Source organism: Aegilops tauschii, chromosome 4 (genome assembly GCF_002575655.3).
Source record: "Aegilops tauschii subsp. strangulata cultivar AL8/78 chromosome 4, Aet v6.0, whole genome shotgun sequence".
Taxonomy (NCBI): domain Eukaryota; kingdom Viridiplantae; phylum Streptophyta; class Magnoliopsida; order Poales; family Poaceae; genus Aegilops; species Aegilops tauschii.
This window is the reverse complement of record NC_053038.3, coordinates 438535665-438545523: the sequence shown is the minus strand read 5'-3', so window position 1 is coordinate 438545523 and position 9859 is coordinate 438535665.

The window sequence follows — 9859 nt, the reverse complement described above, 5'->3', positions numbered from 1 at the left end:
CGTCAACAGCCAGACCCAGGCCGCTGCATCAACCTGGTCGCATCCTGAGAACAGCGGCGCTCCTCTGCTGATCATCTGCCTCGCTAGGTACTCCCCTCTCTCTACTTCCCATCTGCATTATGGTTTCTTCTGTTCGTCAGCGTGCATCGGCGTTCATCGTAGTTCTCTTTGCCAATGCTTACTTTGATCGAAAAAGCAGTAGGGGAGTTGCGCGGTAGCAGTTTTAGCATCTGCCCCAATCGTAGATGCATCTTATCTTCCTGAGATTCGAACCCAGCTTGCGTGTTCTTCCAGTATCATATTTAAGTTCAGTAATTATTTTCTTTTCTGAACTGCTGCAGATCCGTAAATATAATCCACCACTTGCGGAAACTGTTTGTCCAACACTTAGTGAAATTTTACTCACTCTCCAGATCTTATAACCATATGTCCGACCACTTGTTGTATGGGCAGCTCAAATATAGATATGTTGTAACCTGGAAAAACACCAGCTGACTCTTTGATAAAACATTTAAACCGCCGATACATATCCAATATCCGTATCACCCAGTTTCGCCTTGCTGGCTTAATCATGCCAATCTCTTCTTCCATAACATGTAATATTTGCACCTGAACCAATTTGCTTTAATAAACTTGCTTTCTTCTGACTATAAGGCGGCTTACCTTCATGAATTTGACCCACCAATATCTCATTTTCAGGCTTTTTATTGAAAAAATGACTAAGACCGCGACTGCATGCAACTGGACCGCTTCAGCCAGTATAGAACAAACCCTGAACGAATATGTTCAAACGGGCGTCTTAGCAGCCAAGGATGTTATCCACTGGCAAGCTCCGGGGACGGAGATCAGACCTGAGCCAAAGGAAGGCGAGGTCATGGTTTTTGCTGATCATATGCTCCGGGGCCTTTCTCCACCCGGCTCAAAATTCTTTCGTCATTGTTCTGCACCTTTTCCAACTTCACCCCCAAGACATCGGCCCAAACTATGTTTCCAACATCTGCAACTTCCAAGTTTTTTGCGAAGTATACCTTCAAGAGGAGCCCAGTGTTGATCTTTTCAGAGAGCACTATTATTTGAACCGCCAGACCGTGTTCACAGGTGGGCCTAGCTTAGAACTTGGGGGAATTTCCATTCAAAGGCGCAAAGAAGCCACCTTCCCTTCAGCCGCACTTCCTAGTCATCCTAAAGACTGGAACTAAACCTGGTTTTATTGTCAAGATACATCTCCAGCCGATGAGAATCCTCTGTAGGGTTTCCGTGATAGCCGGCTTAGCTCAAGACATCCACTACTAGACCAGATCAGCACCGAGGAACGGGCTAAATATATGCCCACTTTCTCAAAGATCAGAGCCTTGATGGCTAACGGCTTAACCGGAGTCGATTTAGTCCGGTGCTGGGTCGCCTGAAGATTTTGCCCTTGAGTCGCCGGTCTGGTCTAATGTGTGAATACACTGGTGACATGAAAGACCCACAATGTCACTGCAACATACGTCTAGAAGATCGTGAGATCAAAAAAATGGGGTTGAATCCATTTTGCTCCATTAACCTGGCTCCAGCTGTAAGTACTTGAAGCTATTTTTACTTTATCTATTATTCATACATTGCCTTCTCCTTATTATCACTTGTTTTCTTCAGGCCAATTCATCTTTCTGGAACAAGAAACTTCAAGATAAGCCGGCTGTCGTGGTTTTGTCACGGCAAATGTCCTAGTGAAAGGACTTAGTCGTGGAGCCATCGCGACGGGTTAGCTTAAAGGGGTTAAAGCAGACAAAGGACGCAGGGAGTTTATGCTGGTTCGGCCCCTTGCGGTGAAGGTAAAGGCCTAATCCAGTTGATGTGGAATTGCTAGGGTTTCGATGACCAGGGAGCGAATCCGCTATGCCTGGTTCTCGAGTTGTTGTTTGTTGTCCCTAAACCGCCGCCGGGTCGTCCCTTTATATACATAGGTTGACGCCCGTCGGTTTACAGAATCCCGAGGCCGGCTCATAAACGTGTCCGGCTTGGTTTCTATCCTTTCCTATCTTACAACATAAGTTACATATCATATGGCGGTTTACATCTACAGGCCCTAATCTGTCTTTGGGCCCTGGGCCTCCGTGTCAGATCTCCTCCGTAAAGCACCATACTCCTTGTCTTCATGGGCTTCAAATATGAAGAATTCATTATGGGTATAACCCGGCCCCTCATGGCCGGTTTATACTTAGTAGTAATATCCCCAACATTAGGCCCCAGATTGATTTGAACCTGTTCATGTCAATCTTCAACACTTATAAAATTCCTCCTTCAGCACCTTCACGTAAATCTTGTAAACCGCCATGATGTCATCTTCCAGGATCACAATAAACCGCCATGACGTCACCTGTTATTAAAAATGGTATATACCTCACCTTCGTTAATGAGCCTCCGACAATCGAGGCGATAGCTCTGTCACATATCCAACTTTTGGGCTCCTCGATTTTCGCGCCTGTCACTTATCCCTTCGCCTTATAAATAAGACCGGGGGGGGGGAGTCCTTTTCATCCCCCCGTGCCCCCTCACTTCTTCTTCCTCCTTGCGCCGACCTGACCCTCACGCGCGGCCGCCGTCGTCAAGCTCCGCCCTCGACCTCATCCCGACCGCTGCATCAAGCTGAACGTAGTAGAGAAACGCGGCGCGCCTTCGCTGTTCCGTCAGCAACAGTAAGTCTCCCCTTTCCTTGTTCTAGATCCGCCATTAGGGTTTCGGTGTTCATCAAAGCTCGAAGCTGTTCTTCTCTGTTCATCTCCGTAGTGCAAGCGGCGACCTCAGATCCGACATTTTCTTACGCAGCCGCAGTCATAATCCCCCTTTTCATCCTTAAAACATCTTCTTCGTATAGAAAAAACTCATCTGGACCTGATGAACTACTTAAACACCTGTATTTTGGGTCTGGATATATTTTGATTTACTGATACGCTGCAGATCTAAAATTACCATATCAATCTGTGAAACTTGTTTTTTGCTTACTTAGACATTTTAGATCTGTACCTTCCATGCCAAGGTAGGCAGTTTAACTTGTTTAGAAAATAATAATCCGGCAGGTACCATTAGTCCCCTCTTAAACCGCTGATTGCTTTATCTTTGTAACCCCTCCAATGTTAGACTCCGGTTTAACAATGTGCATCTGCATCTGTCTTCTCCTTCTGATCTTGCATCGCTTTATACTTTTCAGTTATAAATTATAAACCGACATTCAATCTTTCTTTCAGCTTTTCTTTGAAATGGCCAAGCAATTTTACTCCTACAATTGGGTTCCATCCCGGGTTACCGAGGAACAATTGGACAACTTAGTCAACATGGGCGCTTTAGCAAAAAAGGAGGCCATCCACTGGAGGGTCCCTGGCCCGGAAAATCCTCCCGAGCCTAAAGACGGAGAAGTGATTGTGTTCGTTGATCATTTGGGTCGAGGGTTTAGCCCTCCCGGATCAAAATTTCTCCGAGATGTGCTTACTAGCTTCCAACTCCATCCTCAAGACATTGGACCAAACTCTGTGTCCAATATTTGCAATTTCCAAGTATTTTGCGAGCCTTATCTTCAAGAGGAGCCCACAGTTGAACTGTTTAGGGATTTCTTCCACTTGAACCGTCGTACAGAATTTACAGATGGACCCAATACTGAACTTGGTGGGATGGCAATTCAGAAGAGGAAAGATGCCAGCTTCCCTCACACCAAGCATCACAGTCACCCCAAGGACTGGAATCAGACTTGGTTTTACTACCGAGATACGTCTCCAACTAACGAAAATCATCTGCTGGGTTATCGTTCTCACCGGCTTAGCAATACACATCCATTTCCCCAACGTCTTAACGCCAAGGAACGATCCAAGTATGCACCACAGCTTTCAAAGCTTGGGGCCTTCATTGCGAACAGTTTAACAGGCGTCGATTTTGTTCGTTGCTGGATCTCCTGGAGCATTCTGCCTTTAAGCCGACGCCCCGGTTTAGTGTGTGAGTACACAGGGGATTTGAAAGATCCTCAATGACATATTGACATTCAACTAACAGAAGATGAAGTTACTGAAGCTGTTACGAAGATATTGGATGAATCGGTGGCTGTCTGCACCAAAACAGGGCTGAACCCCTTCTGTACTTCCAATAAACCGCCAGCTGTAAGAATCATATAACTCCTGATTTAACCCGGTCCTTTTAAATATTCCCACAAATTTTTTTCAATCTTTGACAGGGTGATGATCCGTTCTGGAAGAAGAAATCACAGGATAAACCGGCCAAGACATCTCGCCCCAAGACCAAGGTCACTAAAAGACCTGCCAAGAAGAAAACCACTGAGTCCTCTGAACCAAATGCTGATGATGATCTGGATAATCCGGATTCAGAGGTAGAACTTGACTCTCTTGGTTCATTTTTCATACATCTCATTGACAATAACTATTATTAGGATGACACTGAAGGCAGCCATGCTGATGATGTAGAGGTAATTATTCTTTCCTCTGGTTCAGATCCTCTGCCAACACAGAAAATCCGTCAAGCAAACCGGAAAGTAAGATTTTCTCACCCCCTAGCTCACTTGGACCCAAACTTTCTTTTGAAGAAGCAGCAACATGAAGCTCTCCACACAACCCGGCACAGTGGCTAAGTAGTTACCTCCTCCGGTTTACCGAATACTCCAGTCCAGAAACGTTGATCAGAGGTCTCTTATATTCCTGATACTTCTTACCCCAAGGCAGGTTGTTTCCGACAGCCTCTTAATCCGTCTGATTTGAATTACTAGGGAACCTCTCATTCATCCTCTGGCGAGTCAACGGCCACACAACTTCCACCCCTCAAGACGGTTCCTGGGTGAGTTATGTTTTAATTTTATTCTTGATATATTATATTTGTCCGATGTATTGACCTTCATGTTTGTTCTCCTCAGTGCCAAGCCTAGACCCAACAAGAAGGCCCGGTTGAATAAACCGGCTGACGACAATGTAGCTATTGAACCGGAAACAACTCCAGATCCGGAAGATACAAATGCTGACGCCATGCTTAATGACCTGCCGCTGCAAGATTATGACTTTGTTGTTGAACAAGTGGAGGTTGACCCAACAGGCCAGTCCGATAAACCGACAAGCCCGGTCCGAGACACTGATAAACCGTCAAGCCCAATTAAGGCTGCTGATAAACCGTCAAGTCCAGTGAAGGCTGCTGATGACAAGGCGGATGATGTTATGATTACCGGCTTCGGTCATACCACCCCTGGCAATCCTGTCGCTTTATCAAAGCATTGTTCCAAGGAGGAAGCTTCTGTCCTAAACAAAGGCAAGTGGAATACAGATCTATCAAGCTACGCCCATCTCAATGCCCAAGATATTCATTCTGGCTTCTTGAACCGTCTATACACAAGCCGCGACTATGAAGCCGGCTTAGTGAACTTGATGAAAGAGCGATATGAGGTAACTACCGCTGAACTCTGCATATATGTTCCTCTTTTGTCCAAATACTAACTCGAGTAGCCCCCAAGGGCCGGTTTATGATATCAATCTAAACCAGGACTTTAGAGTACTTCAACTTTGCTTGCGTAGCCCCCAAGGGCCAGTTTAACTTATTAAGATGAACCGGGACTTTAGAATAATAATCTTGTCACTTTCGCCTGTGTAGTCCCCAAGGGCCGGTTATCTCTTGAAGCTGAACCGAGACTTTTACCAATGTTTACTTTGAGCAAATATACATTAGCCCCCAAGTGCCAAGAAGAATACTTGTATTGTGCTTGGGACTTGTAAAAATTTCTAATAACAAGCAAATAGGCATTAGCCCCCAAGTATCAAGTGTATAACTTGTTATGCGCTTGGTACTTCAAATATGTGCTGCCAACTCATGATATATTTGTCTCTTATAGGCTGAGCTGATAAAAAGGAAACCCAAACCGTTGATCTTCAAGAAAACATCAAGTCCTAGCAAGCAGAAACCTCCAAAGCCAAAGATGAGCTGACCAGTGCCTTAACAGCCATGGAGAAGCTGAAGGAAAATTTCAAGAAGGAGCGGGCGGATTGGGACATAGAGAAAATCTCTTTGCAGAAGAGAGCTGAGGATGCAGAACCGGCCCTTAAACCGGTGGCAGAAGAGCTGACTGGTTTAAAGCGGCAGATAAATGCCATGACCACTGCTGTGTTTGGTAAATATCCTCACTTTAAGTTTCCAACATATATTATCCCATCAGTTGCCAGTTTACTGATGCTCATAATGATGCAGGAACTCACATTACCCATCTGGGTTCTAACATGCAGAAGAAATTGAAGGCTGCCTATACTCTGATAGAGCAATTATATACCGGCGCGCAACGGATCATATGCACTGCTTCTCATAACAAGCCGCCCCCAACCTTAATCAAGGAAACCTTAGAAAGGTTGTCAATGCTGCCTGCCCGGGTTGAAGAGTTAAAAATATCGGCTGCAAGGGCAGGTGCTCTGACCGCGCTAACCCGGGCTAAAGCATGGGTGCCTGATCTTGATCCGGTGGGTGTGGGTAAAGGGTATCCAAGCTTAAAGGAAGACAGATTAGATTTTGACAATGATGACCTCTGAGCCATAACCAGGGAAGTGCGTCCACTGGCTTGCCAATTGGCTGAAGAAACTGATCTTTCATACTATCATGCGATTTATGACGTCAACAACAAACGGGTTGCTGCACCAACTCCGGACGCTCAAAATCTTATCCCGCCAATCCGTAAGCATACCTATGCCCCTGACGTTGAACCGTCCACACTTATAAGTGATGAAGCTGTATTCCAAGCCCTAAATGGGATCGATTGGGCAACCATTGACTTCCAACCACTGGGTAGAGAGGAGGAGGATGAACCGGCGCAAGGTGGTCCGCAGCCGTCAAGTCAGCCTGGTGACGAGTCATGATCTGGTGGCCGGTTTAGCCTTCTGCGTACTGCAATACTTGCTAAAAACAATTATCCTTTTGGGCATGAAAGCGCCTTGTAATAGGCTAGTTCAAACACTTGGTCTGCTATGCCATCGCGCATACTTATTTTGCCTGACACTGTTAATCCGCCATGCTTAGAATATATTATGTTCATAATCCATAGCGGTTTATTCAAGCTGTTCCTGCATACAAGAAGTTGAAAGTGTCCTGGTGGTTTACCGCCGGATGGGTCATGATGCTCAAATATACAGCAGGGTTTATAACCAAGGCTGTATGTGAAAATAATCGAATATGAAATAGATGATACCTGTGACATTGAATCACATCGTTGGTTGGCCAACTTTATTGTAGTAAGGGTGATAACCCCAATCTTGAGTACTGATAACTCCTTCCATATTGCGCCTGTTTATGATAAAACCGTACCGGGTTGTGATAAATGCCGGATTAACCATATATAACACTGGCGACTTATAGTCGAAACCAGACCGGGTTAATAAATGCCGGATTATAATTGATCATGTACTGACAACTTGTAGTTGAAAGCCAAGCCGGGTCAATCAACGCCGGTCTATCATAAAATATTATAAACCTCATCAAAGGAGAAAAAACTTGGCAAATAAAAGCAAAAAAGAGCATGCGAGGATTTTCATGGGCTGCCAGGCCCAAATTCGAGGCTTTTCATGGGCTGCCAGGCCACTGAGTTAAACCATTTTACAAAGCCTTTTAAGATGGACCTCACATTAACCAATCGTTGTTTTAACTTTGACAAGTTCAGGGTCTATGAGATTGACTTGTCAAACGTTTGGCGGGTCATACCAGGATTATCTGGACGGAGTGGCTTACTTAAAGAGGCAGGATAACCCGGGGTTTTAGGTGAATACACCTGGCTTCCAAGCCTGGCTTGATAGCCTATTACAAGGGTGCAGACTCTTTGTTTTTGAGAAGCAAAGAGCCCCCAAGCAATATTTTTGAGCTGTGCTCAGTGGGTGCCTATGTTTGAGTTGTGCTTTTGCAACACTCTCTTTGGCCCCTAAATTATTTCCTTTTGGCCTTAAGCCGATCAAGAGGTGTAGCTATGGTTCGAATACGACCAAGCCCCCAAGTGATTTCCCTGGTGGCCTTACGCCAATCAGAGGTGTAGCTATGGTTCGAATACGACCAAGCCCCCAAGTGATTTTTTATATATGTGGCTTTATAAGCCGGATCAATGGGTAAATAGGACTCCGCTTTATAAACAGAAGCCCCCAGGTAATCACACATGATGTAAGAAAAACAACAGAGACCTCGCTTTAGCTGAGGCTCCGGTTTATTATATTGATCATAATATATACATTGTCATAACTATGTACATAAGAAGAGCCTATGGCTCAAGTATAATAAGGCCGAAGGTGAGCGATATTCCACGACCGGTGGGTCTCCTCCTCCGATTTACGTGAGTCTGTGTGCTCTCAAACATCGATAAGGTAGTATGACCCATTATGCAGATTCTTGCTGACCACAAAGGGTCCTTCCCAAGGCGGGGATAACTTGTGCATATCAGTCTGATCCTGGATGAGTCGGAGCACCAGATCACCTTCCTGAAAAGTTCTGGTTCTAACCCGGCGGCTGTGATAGCGACGCAGATCTTGCTGGTAAATCGCCGAACGAGCTGCTGCAATGTCACGCTCCTCATCTAACAGGTCAAGTGCTTCCTGTCGTGCCTTCTCATTGTCAGCTTCGACATAAGCCGCCACACGAGGCGAGTCATGACGGATGTCACTAGGGAGAACCGCCTCTGCTCCGTAAACCATGAAAAAGGCGTGTAACCCGTAGATCTGTTGGGGATGGTATTAATGCTCCATAACACGGAAGGTAACTCTTCCACCCAACAACCCGACGTCCTCTGCAGGGGAACCACAAGCCGGGGCTTGATGCCTCTCAAAATCTCTTGATTGGCTCTCTCTGCTTGACCATTAGACTGGGGGTGAGCCACTAATGATACGTCAAGCCGGATGTGCTCACGTTGACAAAATTCTTTCATAGCACCCTTGGATAGATTAGTACCATTATCAGTTATGATGCTGTGTGGAAAACCAAACCGGAAAATCACCTTCTTGATGAATCAGCCGTGGCTGCATCACACTTACTGACTAGCTTTGCTTCCACCCACTTAGTGAACTTATCAACCGCCACCAAAAGGTGGGTCTGCTTATCCTTGGATCTCTTAAAGGGCGCAACCATATCCAGCCCCCAAGTTGCAAACGGCCAAGTGATTGGAATCACCCTCAGTTCTTGAGCTGGTACATGAACGCGCCGTGAGAATTTTTGACAACCATCACACTTTTTGACCAAGTCCTCAGCATCGGCATGAGCCGTCAGCCAATAGAAACCGTGACGAAAAGCCTTGGCTACCAGGGACTTTGAACCGGTGTGGTGACCACAATCTCCTTCGTGGATCTCACGCAAAATCTCACGGCCTTCTTCAGGAGACACGCAACGCTGAAACGCCCCTGTCACACTGCAATGATGCAACTCTCCATTAACAATAGTCATTGACTTGGACCGCCGGATTATCTGCCTGGCCAAAGTTTCATCCTCCGGTAACTCGCCCCGGTTCATATACGCCAAATATGGGACCGTCCAATCCGGGATGACATGAAGAGCCGCCACCAGCTGAGCCTCCGGATCAGGAACAGCCAAATCCTCCTCTGTAGGTAGCTTGACCGACGGGTTATGTAAAACATCCAGGAAAACATTAGGTGGAACCGGTTTACGTTGGGAACCCAAACGGCTTAAAGCGTCCGCCGCTTCGTTCTTTCGCCGGTCCACATGGTCAACCTGATAACCTTTGAAGTGACCAGCAACAATATCTACCTCTCGACGATATGCTGCCATGAGCGGATCCTTGGAATCCAAGTACCAGATACTTGTTGAGCCACCAGGTCCGAGTCACCGAAGCATTTAACCCGGCTTAAGTTCATCTCCTTAGCCATCC